Source organism: Pseudophryne corroboree (genome assembly GCF_028390025.1).
Source record: "Pseudophryne corroboree isolate aPseCor3 chromosome 7 unlocalized genomic scaffold, aPseCor3.hap2 SUPER_7_unloc_2, whole genome shotgun sequence".
Lineage (NCBI taxonomy): Eukaryota > Metazoa > Chordata > Amphibia > Anura > Myobatrachidae > Pseudophryne > Pseudophryne corroboree.
Genome location: NW_026967611.1, coordinates 1425769 through 1435359, shown reverse-complemented (window position 1 = coordinate 1435359; position 9591 = coordinate 1425769). Strand labels below are relative to the sequence as shown.

The following is a 9591-nucleotide window of genomic DNA, read 5'->3' as shown; positions in this document are numbered from 1 at the left end:
AACCAAAAGGTTGGTGGTTCAATCCCAACCAGGGACGTAATTGACCTTGTTATCAGATTTTGGTGATCTTTAAGTAGACAAGTCAAAATTTCAAACCCCCTGTTCTGGTGTAGGGTACCTGGCCTTCTCTGATGTAATCAGAGTTAGATTTGATTCAGTGATTTTATAAAAACAGCTAGGAAGCACAATTTAGCAGTGGGTTGCAGAGAAAAAGAAATATGCTGACAAAAAAAATCCAATTGAGTAATTCAACAGCTCTTAATTTTCTGGCTTTATTTTTATGCTAACAAATTTGTTCTCTGAAAAGTGTCCACAAAGCCAAGTCTCTGATTAACACCTTTGTAAGGATGGTTTTTCACCTATTACTAAATTAAACTTGCTTCATTGGAAAGGCAGCAAGATGCATCCTCATTTCAATGTCTACTGAAATAATACGGGTTGACACCAGGAAACATTAACGCCACTGCATCCTTGCTGCTTTCTCATGTGGAAGTCTGTTTAATGTGAAAACAAGGTGATATCTAATTAGCACACAGGTAAGGAATTAAGAAAATCTTTATTTAAGGGTGAAAATGTTTCTCACAAAATCGTTGCCCCAATGCATCATTGAAATTCAAGCTGGAAAGATGATTTTAATATATCACTTGTACATTTTGTATTGCTCTTTTGGTGACAATGTAGTTTGTTTTTGTCAATTACCATTTTAATAATAGGGTAAAGAAAATTAAGCTGATTTTTGAAAGAAAACAATACTGTCAATATACTATTAAAACAAATTAAAATGGTAAAAGTTATTGTACTTTAAGTAAAAATAAAAGAGCCAACATATCAATCCCAGTTTTGGATTACTTTAATTAACAAAAAAAAAAATGCATATAGCAGAGGATAGTTTCAATCTGCCTACCTCTGGGTTATGTGCCCAGCATGCTTCCATTTCTGTACTCTGCTGCACATGTAAGTGCAATAGATCCTGAAGCACTCACTCATCATGGGAAAGTACCAATGTGTTTCTTCGTTGGTTGATGGAAGAAACATCTTACAAAAACTCTCCAGATTATTGACTTTTTAAAGTTTTTCTAGGAAACGTTTTAGATGAATGCTTATTAGCCTTTGTCAGTACAGACTTTTGCAAAGTGTCTCTGTGGCGCAAGCAGTTAGTGTGTATGGCTATTAACCAAAAGGTTGGTGGTTCAATCCCACCCAGGGACGTAATTGACCTTGTTATCAGATTTTGGTGATCTTTAAGTACACAAGTCAAAATTTCAAACCCCCTCTTATGGTGTAGGGTACCTGGCCTTCTCTGATGTAATCAGAGTTAGATTTGATTCAGTGATTTTATAAAAACAGCTAGGAAGCACAATTTAGCAGTGGGTTGCAGAGAAAAAGAAATATGCTGGCAAAAAAATCCAATTAAGTGATTAAACAGCTCTTCATTTTCTGGCTTTATTTTTATGCTAACAAATTTGTTCTCTGAAAAGTGTCCACAAAGCCAAGTCTCTGATTAACACCTTTGTAAGGATGGTTTTTCACCTATTACTAAATTAAACTTGCTTCATTGGAAAGGCAGCAAGATGCATCCTCATTTCAATGTCTACTGAAATAATACGGGTTGACACCAGGAAACATTAACGCCACTGCATCCTTGCTGCTTTCTCATGTGGAAGTCTGTTTAATGTGAAAACAAGGTGATATCTAATTAGCACACAGGTAAGGAATTAAGAAAATCTTTATTTAAGGGTGAAGATGTTTCTCACAAAATCGTTGCCCCAATGCATCATTGAAATTCAAGCTGGAAAGATGATTTTAATATATCACTTGTACATTTTGTATTGCTCTTCTGGTAACAATGCAGTTTGTTTTTGTCAATTACCCTTTTAATAATAGGGTAAAGAAAATTAAGTGGATTTTTTAAAGAAAACTATACTGTCAATATACTATTAAAACAAATTAAAATGGTAAAAGTTATTGTACTTTAATGAAAAATAAAAGAGCAAAAATATCAATCCCAGTTTTGGATTACTTTAATTAACAAAAAAAATGCATATAGCAAAGGATAGTTTTAATCTGCCTACCTCTGGGTTATGGGCCCAGCATGCTTCCATTGCAGTACTCTGCTGCACATGTAAGTGCAAGAGATCCTGAAGCACTCACTCATCATGGGAAAGTACCAATGTGTTTCTTCGTTGGTTGATGGAAGAAACATCTTACAAAAACTCTCCAGATTATTGACTTTTTAAAGTTTTTCTAGGAAACGTTCTATATGTATGCTTATTAGCCTTTGTCAGTATGTACTTTTTGCAAAGTGTCTCTGTGGCGCAATCGGTTAGTGTGTCCGACTACTAACCAAAAGGTTGGTGGTTCAATCCCACCCAGGGACGTAATTGACCTTGTTATCAGATTTTGGTGATCTTTAAGTAGACAAGTCAAAATTTCAAACCCCCTGTTATGGTGTAGGGTACCTGGCCTTCTCTGATGTAATCAGAGTTAGATTTGATTCATTGATTTTATAAAAACAGCTAGGAAGCACAATTTAGCAGTGGGTTGCAGAGAAAAAGAAATATGCTGGCAAAAAAAATCCAATTGAGTGATTAAACAGCTCTTCATTTTCTGGCTTTATTTTTATGCTAACAAATTTGTTCTCTGAAAAGTGTCCACAAAGCCAAGTCTCTGATTAACACCTTTGTAGAGATGGTTTTTCACCTATTACTAAATTAAACTTGCTTCATTGGAAAGGCAGCAAGATGCATCCTCAATTCAATGTCTACTGAAATAATACAGGTTGACACCAGGAAACATTAACGCCACTGCATCCTTGCTGCTTTCTCATGTAGAAGTCTGTTTAATGTGAAAACAAGGTGATATCTAATTAGCACATAGGTAAGGAATTAAGAAAATCTTTATTTAAGGGTGAAGATGTTTCTCACAAAATCGTTGCCCCAATGCATCATTGAAATTCAAGCTGGAAAGATGATTTTAATATATCACTTGTACATTTTGTATTGCTCTTCTGGTGACAATGTAGTTTGTTTTTGTCAATTACCCTTTTAATAATAGGGTAAAGAAAATTAAGTGGATTTTTTAAAGAAAACTATACTGTCAATATACTATTAAAACAAATTAAAATGGTAAAAGTTATTGTACTTTAAGTAAAAATAAAAGAGCAAAAATATCAATCCCAGTTTTGATTACTTTAATTAACAAAAAAAAATGCATATAGCAGAGGATAGTTTCAATCTGCCTACCTCTGGGTAATGGGCCCAGCATGCTTCCATTGCAGTACTCTGCTGCACATGTAAGTGCAAGAGATCCTGAAGCACTCACTCATCATGGGAAAGTACCAATGTGTTTCTTCATTGGTTGATGGAAGAAACATCTTACAAAAACTCTCCAGATTATTGACTTTTTAAAGTTTTTCTAGGAAAATTTCTAGATGTATGCTTATTAGCCTTTGTCAGTATGTACTTTTTGCAAAGTGTTTCTGTGGCGCAATCGGTTAGTGTGTCCGGCTACTAACCAAAAGGTTGGTGGTTCAATCCCAACCAGGGACGTAATTGACCTTGTTATCAGATTTTGGTGATCTTTAAGTAGACAAGTCAAAATTTCAAACCCCCTGTTCTGGTGTAGGGTACCTGGCCTTCTCTGATGTAATCAGAGTTAGATTTGATTCAGTGATTTTATAAAAACAGCTAGGAAGCACAATTTAGCAGTGGGTTGCAGAGAAAAAGAAATATGCTGACAAAAAAAATCCAATTGAGTAATTCAACAGCTCTTAATTTTCTGGCTTTATTTTTATGCTAACAAATTTGTTCTCTGAAAAGTGTCCACAAAGCCAAGTCTCTGATTAACACCTTTGTAAGGATGGTTTTTCACCTATTACTAAATTAAACTTGCTTCATTGGAAAGGCAGCAAGATGCATCCTCATTTCAATGTCTACTGAAATAATACGGGTTGACACCAGGAAACATTAACGCCACTGCATCCTTGCTGCTTTCTCATGTGGAAGTCTGTTTAATGTGAAAACAAGGTGATATCTAATTAGCACACAGGTAAGGAATTAAGAAAATCTTTATTTAAGGGTGAAAATGTTTCTCACAAAATCGTTGCCCCAATGCATCATTGAAATTCAAGCTGGAAAGATGATTTTAATATATCACTTGTACATTTTGTATTGCTCTTTTGGTGACAATGTAGTTTGTTTTTGTCAATTACCATTTTAATAATAGGGTAAAGAAAATTAAGCTGATTTTTGAAAGAAAACAATACTGTCAATATACTATTAAAACAAATTAAAATGGTAAAAGTTATTGTACTTTAAGTAAAAATAAAAGAGCCAACATATCAATCCCAGTTTTGGATTACTTTAATTAACAAAAAAAATGCATATAGCAGAGGATAGTTTCAATCTGCCTACCTCTGGGTTATGTGCCCAGCATGCTTCCATTTCTGTACTCTGCTGCACATGTAAGTGCAATAGATCCTGAAGCACTCACTCATCATGGGAAAGTACCAATGTGTTTCTTCGTTGGTTGATGGAAGAAACATCTTACAAAAACTCTCCAGATTATTGACTTTTTAAAGTTTTTCTAGGAAACGTTTTAGATGAATGCTTATTAGCCTTTGTCAGTACAGACTTTTGCAAAGTGTCTCTGTGGCGCAAGCAGTTAGTGTGTATGGCTATTAACCAAAAGGTTGGTGGTTCAATCCCACCCAGGGACGTAATTGACCTTGTTATCAGATTTTGGTGATCTTTAAGTACACAAGTCAAAATTTCAAACCCCCTCTTATGGTGTAGGGTACCTGGCCTTCTCTGATGTAATCAGAGTTAGATTTGATTCAGTGATTTTATAAAAACAGCTAGGAAGCACAATTTAGCAGTGGGTTGCAGAGAAAAAGAAATATGCTGGCAAAAAAATCCAATTAAGTGATTAAACAGCTCTTCATTTTCTGGCTTTATTTTTATGCTAACAAATTTGTTCTCTGAAAAGTGTCCACAAAGCCAAGTCTCTGATTAACACCTTTGTAAGGATGGTTTTTCACCTATTACTAAATTAAACTTGCTTCATTGGAAAGGCAGCAAGATGCATCCTCATTTCAATGTCTACTGAAATAATACGGGTTGACACCAGGAAACATTAACGCCACTGCATCCTTGCTGCTTTCTCATGTGGAAGTCTGTTTAATGTGAAAACAAGGTGATATCTAATTAGCACACAGGTAAGGAATTAAGAAAATCTTTATTTAAGGGTGAAGATGTTTCTCACAAAATCGTTGCCCCAATGCATCATTGAAATTCAAGCTGGAAAGATGATTTTAATATATGACTTGTACATTTTGTATTGCTCTTCTGGTGACAATGTAGTTTGTTTTTGTCAATTACCCTTTTAATAATAGGGTAAAGAAAATTAAGTGGATTTTTTAAAATAAAACTATACTGTCAATATACTATTAAAACAAATTAAAATGGTAAAAGTTATTGTACTTTAAGTAAAAATAAAAGAGCAAAAATATCAATCCCAGTTTTGATTACTTAAATTAACAAAAAAAAATGCATATAGCAAAGGATAGTTTCAATCTGCCTACCTCTGGGTTATGGGCCCAGCATGCTTCCATTGCAGTACTCTGCTGCACATGTAAGTGCAAGAGATCCTGAAGCACTCACTCATCATGGGAAAGTACCAATGTGTTTCTTCGTTGGTTGATGGAAGAAACATCTTACAAAAACTCTCCAGATTATTGACTTTTTAAAGTTTTTCTAGGAAACGTTTTAGATGAATGCTTATTAGCCTTTGTCAGTATGTACTTTTGCAAAGTGTCTCTGTGGCGCAATCAGTTAGTGTGTATGGCTATTAACCAAAAGATTGGTGGTTCAATCCCACCCAGGGACGTAATTGACCTTGTTATCAGATTTTGGTGATCTTTAAGTAGACAAGTCAAAATTTCAAACCCCCTCTTATAGTGTAGGGTACCTGGCCTTCTCTGATGTAATCAGAGTTAGATTTGATTCAGTGATTTTATAAAAACAGCTAGAAAGCACAATTTAGCAGGGGGTTGCAGAGAAAAAGAAATATGCTTGCAAAAAAATCCAATTGAGTGATTAAACAGCTCTTCATTTTCTGGCTTTATTTTTATGCTAACAAATTTGTTCTCTGAAAAGTGTCCACAAAGCCAAGTCTCTGATGAACACCTTTGTAAGGATGGTTTTTCACCTATTACTAAATTAAACTTGCTTCATTGGAAAGGCAGCAAGATGCATCCTCATTTCAATGTCTACTGAAATAATACGGGTTGACACCAGGAAACATTAACGCCACTGCATCCTTGCTGCTTTCTCATGTGGAAGTCTGTTTAATGTGAAAACAAGGTGATATCTAATTAGCACACAGGTAAGGAATTAAGAAAATCTTTATTTAAGGGTGAAAATGTTTCTCACAAAATCGTTGCCCCAATGCATCATTGAAATTCAAGCTGGAAAGATGATTTTAATATATCACTTGTACATTTTGTATTGTTTTTCTGGTGACAATGTAGTTTGTTTTTGTCAATTACCATTTTAATAATAGGGTAAAGAAAATTAATGGATTTTTAAAAGAAAACAATACTTTCAATATACTATTAAAACAAATTAAAATGGTAAAAGTTATTGTACTTTAAGTAAAAATAAAAGAGCAAAAATATCAATCCCAGTTTTGATTACTTAAATTAACAAAAAAAAATGCATATAGCAAAGGATAGTTTCAATCTGCCTACCTCTGGGTTATGGGCCCAGCATGCTTCCATTGCAGTACTCTGCTGCACATGTAAGTGCAAGAGATCCTGAAGCACTCACTCATCATGGGAAAGTACCAATGTGTTTCTTCGTTGGTTGATGGAAGAAACATCTTACAAAAACTCTCCAGATTATTGACTTTTTAAAGTTTTTCTAGGAAACGTTTTAGATGAATGCTTATTAGCCTTTGTCAGTATGTACTTTTGCAAAGTGTCTCTGTGGCGCAATCAGTTAGTGTGTATGGCTATTAACCAAAAGGTTGGTGGTTCAATCCCACCCAGGGACGTAATTGACCTTGTTATCAGATTTTGGTGATCTTTAAGTAGACAAGTCAAAATTTCAAACCCCCTCTTATGGTGTAGGGTACCTGGCCTTCTCTGATGTAATCAGAGTGAGATTTGATTCAGTGATTTTATAAAAAAACAGCTAGGAAGCACAATTTAGCAGTGGGTTGCAGAGAAAAAGAAATATGCTGGCAAAAAAATCAAATTGAGTGATTAAACAGCTCTTAATTTTCTGGCTTTATTTTTATGCTAACAAATTTGTTCTCTGAAAAGTGTCCACAAAGCCAAGTCTCTGATTAACACCTTTGTAGGGATGGTTTTTCACCTATTACTAAATTAAATTTGCTTCATTGGAAAGGCAGCAAGATGCATCCTCATTTCAATGTCTGCTGAAATAATACGGGTTGACACCAGGAAACATTAACGCCACTGCATCCTTGCTGCTTTCTCATGTGGAAGTCTGTTTAATGTGAAAACAAGGTGATATCTAATTAGCACACAGGTAAGGAATTAAGAAAATCTTTATTTAAGGGTGAAGATGTTTCTCACAAAATCGTTGCCCCAATGCATCATTGAAATTCAAGCTGGAAAGATGATTTTAATATATCACTTGTACATTTTGTATTGCTCTTCTGGTGACAATGTAGTTTGTTTTTGTCAATTACCCTTTTAATAATAGGGTAAAGAAAATTAAGTGGATTTTTTAAAATAAAACTATACTGTCAATATACTATTAAAACAAATTAAAATGGTAAAAGTTATTGTACTTTAAGTAAAAATAAAAGAGCAAAAATATCAATCCCAGTTTTGATTACTTAAATTAACAAAAAAAAATGCATATAGCAAAGGATAGTTTCAATCTGCCTACCTCTGGGTTATGGGCCCAGCATGCTTCCATTGCAGTACTCTGCTGCACATGTAAGTGCAAGAGATCCTGAAGCACTCACTCATCATGGGAAAGTACCAATGTGTTTCTTCGTTGGTTGATGGAAGAAACATCTTACAAAAACTCTCCAGATTATTGACTTTTTAAAGTTTTTCTAGGAAACGTTCTAGATGTATGCTTATTAGCCTTTGTCAGTATGTAATTTTTACAAAGTGTCTCTGTGGCGCAATCGGTTAGTGTGTCTTGCTACTAACCAAAAGGTTGGTGGTTTAATCCCACCCAGGGATGTAATTGACCTTGTTATCAGATTTTGGTGATCTTTAAGTAGACAAGTCAAAATTTCAAACCCCCTCTTATGGTGTAGGGTACCTGGCCTTCTCTGATGTAATCAGAGTTAGATTTGATTCAGTGATTTTATAAAAACAGCTAGGAAGCACAATTTAGCAGTGGGTTGCAGAGAAAATGAAATATGCTGGCAAAAAAATCCAATTGAGTGATTAAACAGCTCTTAATTTTCTGGCTTTATTTTTATGCTAACAAATTTGTTCTCTGAAAAGTGTACACAAAGCCAAGTCTCTGATTAACACCTTTGTAGGGATGGTTTTTCACCTATTACTAAATTAAATTTGCTTCATTGGAAAGGCAGCAAGATGCATCCTCATTTCAATGTCTACTGAAATAATACGGGTTGACACCAGGAAACATTAACGCCACTGCATCCTTGCTGCTTTCTCATGTGGAAGTCTGTTTAATGTGAAAACAAGGTGATATCTAATTAGCACACAGGTAAGGAATTAAGAAAATCTTTATTTAAGGGTGAAGATGTTTCTCACAAAATCGTTGCCCCAATGCATCTTTGAAATTCAAGCTGGAAAGATGATTTTAATATATCACTTGTACATTTTGTATTGCTCTTCTGGTGACAATGTAGTTTGTTTTTGTCAATTACCATTTTAATAATAGGGTAAAGAAAATTAAGTGGATTTTTGAAAGAAAACAATACTGTCAATATACTATTAAAACAAATTAAAATGGTAAAAGTTATTGTACTTTAAGTAAACATAAAATAGCTAACATATCAATCCCAGTTTTGGATTACTTTAACAAAAAAAATGCATATAGCAGAGGATAGTTTCAATCTGCCTACCTCTGGGTAATGGGCCCAGCATGCTTCCATTGCAGTACTCTGCTGCACATGTAAGTGCAAGAGATCCTGAAGCACTCACTCATCATGGGAAAGTACCAATGTGTTTCTTCGTTGGTTGATTTAAGAAAATTCTTACAAAAACTCTCCAGATTATTGACTTTTTAAAGTTTTTCTAGGAAACGTTCTAGATGAATGCTTATTGGCCTTTGTCAGTATGTACTTTTTGCAAAGTGTCTCTGTGGCGCAATCGGTTAGTGTGTCTGGCTACTAACCAAAAGGTTGGTGGTTCAATCCCACCCAGGGACATAATTGACCTTGTGATCAGGTTTTGGTGATATTTAAGTAGACAAGTCAAAATTTCAAACCCCCTCTTATGGTGTAGGGTACCTTGCCTTCTCTGATGTAATCAGAGTTAGATTTGATTCAGTGATTTTATAAAAAAACAGCTAGGAAGCACAATTTAGCAATGGGTTGCAGAGAAAAAAATATGCTGGTAGAAAAATCCAA

General features: G+C 34.7%; 1 non-coding gene across 1 annotated transcript; it reads left to right on the top strand.

Moving 5' to 3' along the window:
- The first annotated feature begins 9316 nt into the window (after positions 1-9316).
- On the top strand, positions 9317-9390 carry TRNAS-ACU (transfer RNA serine (anticodon ACU)). Its single transcript has one exon. It is a non-coding gene; the product is annotated as a tRNA-Ser (tRNA).
- Positions 9391-9591: the final 201 nt, after the last annotated feature.